This window comes from Marmota marmota, unplaced genomic scaffold (genome assembly GCF_001458135.2).
Source record: "Marmota marmota marmota unplaced genomic scaffold, marMar, whole genome shotgun sequence".
Lineage (NCBI taxonomy): Eukaryota > Metazoa > Chordata > Mammalia > Rodentia > Sciuridae > Marmota > Marmota marmota.
In genome coordinates, this window is record NW_026000026.1 from 6310113 (window position 1) to 6315052 (window position 4940).

The window sequence follows — 4940 nt, forward strand, 5'->3', positions numbered from 1 at the left end:
ACCCCACCCCCCGGAACTTCCCACCACATCAAGCTGGGGAGGAAGCTGGCGACCAGCAGGAGGAATGTGACAGTGCAGAAATCACGTCACCACGTCGTGTCTGCAGCGGAAAGAGGAGGGGGCAGCGCTCGGAGCAGCCGTCTGGAGAAGTCACTCGGGCCTACCCAGTGGCCACAGGCAAGTCGCCAACCACACCAACCTCAGCTTTACTCGTCTGTGAGAGGGGCAAGGTGGCAGGTGCCCAGGGCCACTATGAAGATGGGGACAGAAGTCAAAAAGCACTCACTAGCCCAGGCCCAGCAGGCAGCGGGCGCTCAGCAAACCCCCTGACGACACCAAGTTCAAGTCTATCATCCTGGCTCTGGCTACCACGTCCTATCAGAGCCTCCTTCAGCTAAGCTGGTCCTGCCCAATGGCCTGGAAGTGCCACATACCCACCCACTAAGCACACAATGCACCCACAGTGTGTCCGCAGAGGCAAGAACCTTCCCTGGGCAGAGCCTTCGTGCGCCTTCTCCCCACATGCACTCGCGGCATGATGGCCAAGACCTGGTGAAGGGGCATAAGCCAAGTGGACAGGGGGGGACACTGTTCCAGGCAGAGGGAACAGCATGCAAAGGCTCAGAGGCCAGAGCAGATGAGCAGCAAGGACAGGGCTGAGTCAGAGGGAGCAAGAGGGCAGCGGAGGGAATGAAGCCGGGAGCCAAGCAGGAGCCCCAGGGCAGTCCTGTGGGGCACCTGGGGAAAACCACAGGCTCCAGTCCAGGTGGGGGACAAGATGTGACTTGGTTCTAACAGACGCTCTGGCGTGTGGAGGGTGGACTAAAGAGGGCGAGCCAGGGCCCATGTGGACCCCGGGGCCTGGGCGGGGTGGAAAAGTGGGCGGACACTCAACTGCCCTGGGGCCGAGCCCAGGGGACCTGCAGACAGATGGGAGGGATGCGACTCCCGGTTCTACCTGCGACACTGGCGGACAAGAGTCACTTTTACTGAGACAGGAAAGGCTGTAGTTTGTGTGACGGAGTAGAGTGAGCGTTCAATCTGGGACATTTTGAGTCTCTGCCCTCACGCCAGCCATCGGCGAGGAAGACAGACCATCAGTCAGCATATCCTTCCGCTGTGACCAAGCGGGCGCTAGGAAGGTCTGGGCAAGGAACCCAGGAGGGGCATTCAGGGCAGGCTGCCTGGCCGGGGCCCCAAGAGCAGAGCCGGGCTGGGGAGGGGCGAGAGCGGCTGCCTCTCCTGCTCCCCGCCCCCCCCTCGCACCCACAGCCCAAGCCCGAGAATGGAGGCAGCCTGGCTCTGAGGCCCGAGCTCTGGGGTGGCACAGAGCTGGGTTCAGAGCCCAGAGCTGCCTCTTCTTGTGAGCTGGTCTTCCCGTCTTCCCGCGACAGAGGCTGCTTAGACGGCTTGGGGTGAGCAGAGCCTGCACACCCGGGAGGGGTGCCCACCGCCTCCCCAGCCCCAGGGAGAAGCTGCCTTGTGGGAAAGCTGAGCAGGGCTCCGACCACAGGCCAGACCCGGCCACCAGGGCCCGCTCCTGGCCACCCTGCCCAGGGCACAGCAGCCTGCGGGGACTTTCCACAGGTCCAAAACAGGAACTGAGTGGACGTGCACAGCCTCAGGGCTGCACCGAGGGTGTTTTTCCACAGGGAGGCCGAGCACAGTGCTGTGGCTGTTCAGAGTGGCCACTGCCCGCTGCCAAGAGAAGCCCAGAGCCGCCGCAGCCCCATGCAGGCCCTGCCCACCCGCCAGGGCGTCCTCAGCGGCTGCTAGGGCCAGGCCCCGGTCTAGGCCCTGGGGAAACAACTGGAAGGAGGCGGCCACTCTCTAGAGGCCAGGCAATGGATGGGGACAGCAGTTAACAGAAACCTGTGGCTACGTGTCCTGAAGAAAATCAAGCAGGACAGGCAGGCGGGGGGCGGGTGCTGTTTTGAAGCAGTGGCCTCTGCAGGAAAGGCCTCCGATGAGAGACAACCAGAGGTCCAGGGAGGAGGTGAGCCGCGGGCAGCAGAGCGAGCCAGCCAGGCAGGGGGAGCCGTGCACAGTGAGGACACGGCTGGGGCGGAGCAAGGACTGGACGAGGCGGCAGGAGTGGGGACAGGCGTGGGACTCTGCAGAAGGGAACGCCGAGGCCAGGCCAGGTGTCAGGAAGGGGGTGGGAAGGGCCCGAGGAAGCAGGGCTGAGCATCCGACAGCTGCCCGGGGTGCAGCCCTGTCCCCAGGGCAGTACCGAGGACACTACCCAGGACCCGGCCTCCCTTCTGCCCCCCGCCAAGCCTTATTTGTGCCCATATGTAAAATGGAGATGAAGGTCCCGCCCAGCTCCAGGAAGGGGGAATGAGGAGGAATCGGGAGTGCGGCCAGAGGCTGGGCCATCCCGGACCCCAGGGCTGTCCGCTCGGCAACCTCCCAGGTCCCACGGTCACCACAACAGACGCCGCAGCCCCCAGAGACCTAGTCCCTCCGGCAGCCCCAAACAGGCTCTTGGGAACTAAGGTGTCCCAGGGGGTGGTTCCTGGCAACCAGCCGCCTGCCTAGCAACAGTTGATGGGATGGCAGCTGGGCTCCACGGCAACCAGCCGCTGGGGCCCAAGGCCGAGCACCACTTGTGGGGTGGGCTCCCAGGCGCCTCTCTGAGCTGCATGACTCACCAGCTCGGAACACCCAGCAGGCTCCTGCATCCAGGGTCCAGCTTGCAGGGCCACAGGCCGGGCCCAGCCAGCACCAGCCCAGGTGGGCACTGCGCTCTGCTGACCCCTAACTCTCCGCTCTGGAAGGAGGCAATGGCGGCCTGGAAGGGACGTGAAAGGGCAGTGTCCACACTGGAACCTCGCCGAGCACAGCAGAGGCAAGCAGGGAGCACGCGTCCGCACCTGGTCCTCCCACAGTCCCCGAGTGGTGGCCTTATTAGTGCGGGACTCTGGGATTTTTAAATGAAATACCCAGATGTGAACGTCTAGACCAGCACAGCGGTGAGCACATGTGAACTGGCAGTGGTGCATTTCCAGGGGCTTCCAGCAGCAACGGGAGCACCAGGCGTCCAGATCTTGGTTTCTAAATGCCATCCCCCAATAGCGAGGACCAGGCTCCCAGGGGGACTGGCAGGTTCTCAGGCTGGAGCACGGAAAGTACAACTGAGCCTGGAACATCTTGTGGTGCCAGCAAGTAAAGCAAAGAGTGGCCAGAGGACAGGGAAGGAAGAAGGAGACTCCAGGGGGACAGGTCAGAAAGGGCCAGCGGGAAGGACTCCCTCAGGGCCAGTGGGGGGACGACCTGAACAATAAGATAAATAGCCATGCGGCTGAGGCACCAGGCAGGCAGCAGTGTGCAGACCGCGGAGGGCCCAGCCGAGGGCTGTGTCCAGTAAGAGGCAGGGAGGGCACCCAGGATGGCAGGGGTCTCCCAGCAGACGGGGGACCCAGGGCGACTCCACTGAGCCAGCGTAGGGTGGAGGGAGGGAGGAAGAGCAGGGAGGGCCGGGCTCAGGGCAGAAGTGACGACGCGGGCCTGGCCCTACTCAGTTTGAGAGGTCACTAGATATCCAGGTGGCAAGGCAAGGTGGCGTGGCCATAAGTGCGAAGTCCAGAGGAGGACGTGCCAGATGCGCTCGCGAGATGGTGGAGAACCACAGAGGTCCCTCCCCTACACAGCCAAAGTCAGGGCCAGGAGGTGGCAGAGAACGGGCCTAGCTACTGAGCCAGGCAAGGGACAGCAGGGAGCCCCAAGTCCCAAGAGCAGGACTTAACTGTGAGAACGGCCTCTACCATCTGCAGCGTCCTCCAGAGGTGCATCCTGAACACCCCACCCCTCACCAAGTCCCCTCAAAACTGGCCAGCCTCTTGTAATGTCACCTGGAGGATCCCCACACAGCCTGCCCTGTGAGCATCTCCCCAACAGTGCACTCATGATCCCCCAAGACCCAACGCTGAATACCACCCGAGCCACAAAAGATCAAAATCCCTAAAGTCAAACTCAGAGAGCTGAAGCCCACAAACAGGAAAGCCCCAGGGAAGAATGGCTGTGTAGGGGGAGGCAGTGGGGCTGCGGACGGGGTCACCTGTAGGCAGGGTGGTTGCCCCAACCCCGTCACCACCCCATCCACATGACACCTTCTACACCAGAGGCCCAGCAGCTGCAGAATTCCCCGAGGGTGGGCTCATTCAGGGTTGCAGGGCTTCTGGTGAGGGTCCGAGTGTGGAAGGAGACAGGCTCCACAGAGCTTCCCAGACCTACCACAGACGCCCGACAGCTGTCCCACTAGGGCTAGTGGACGGCACCTTGAAAACCGTCTGCACCATTTTTTATGAAATATAAGCAATTCATGCCCCAGCTGGCTTTGCAAGTTCTAGAACTTACAGCTCACTTTTGCATTCATGACTGGAAGAAAGCAAAGCACTTCACAAATGCTTGTCTGGAGCCGTGATGGGCTGTGTAGACGAGAATGGATCTCAGTTGAACCCCCAAACCATAAAGACAGATCTGGAATTCAGTGTGACCAAGGTTCCAAAAGTGGATTTCAAGGCATTATCAATAAAGTGGGCTTTTTTCATTTTTCCATTCTGCCCAGTGCATTTGGCAAGAACTTGAGACGCGTGGACTGGCCACAGCGTGCAGCGGCGACTCCAGTTTAGAACGGTGTCTTCTGCCTGCCTTCCAGCTCCTTCCAGCTGATGAAATTCCAGGAGCTTTAAGGGTTTAAACCACACTTTCCTGAGGAAGCCGGGGCGTTGGTGACGGGCAGGAGATGACCACGTGCAGTTAGGGGAAGGAGACCCCGGGGCAGTGGTGCCACCCTCAGCCCCCAGGAGCCTCAGGGTGGTCCTAGGAGACAGCACTGAACGCTGAGCTACTGGCTCCCGCAGGCTCGGTCCCGGGTCCCACAGCTACGCTACGTACACCCAGCACCCCAACCCCTTCCCCGGAACCAGCTTCCCCTC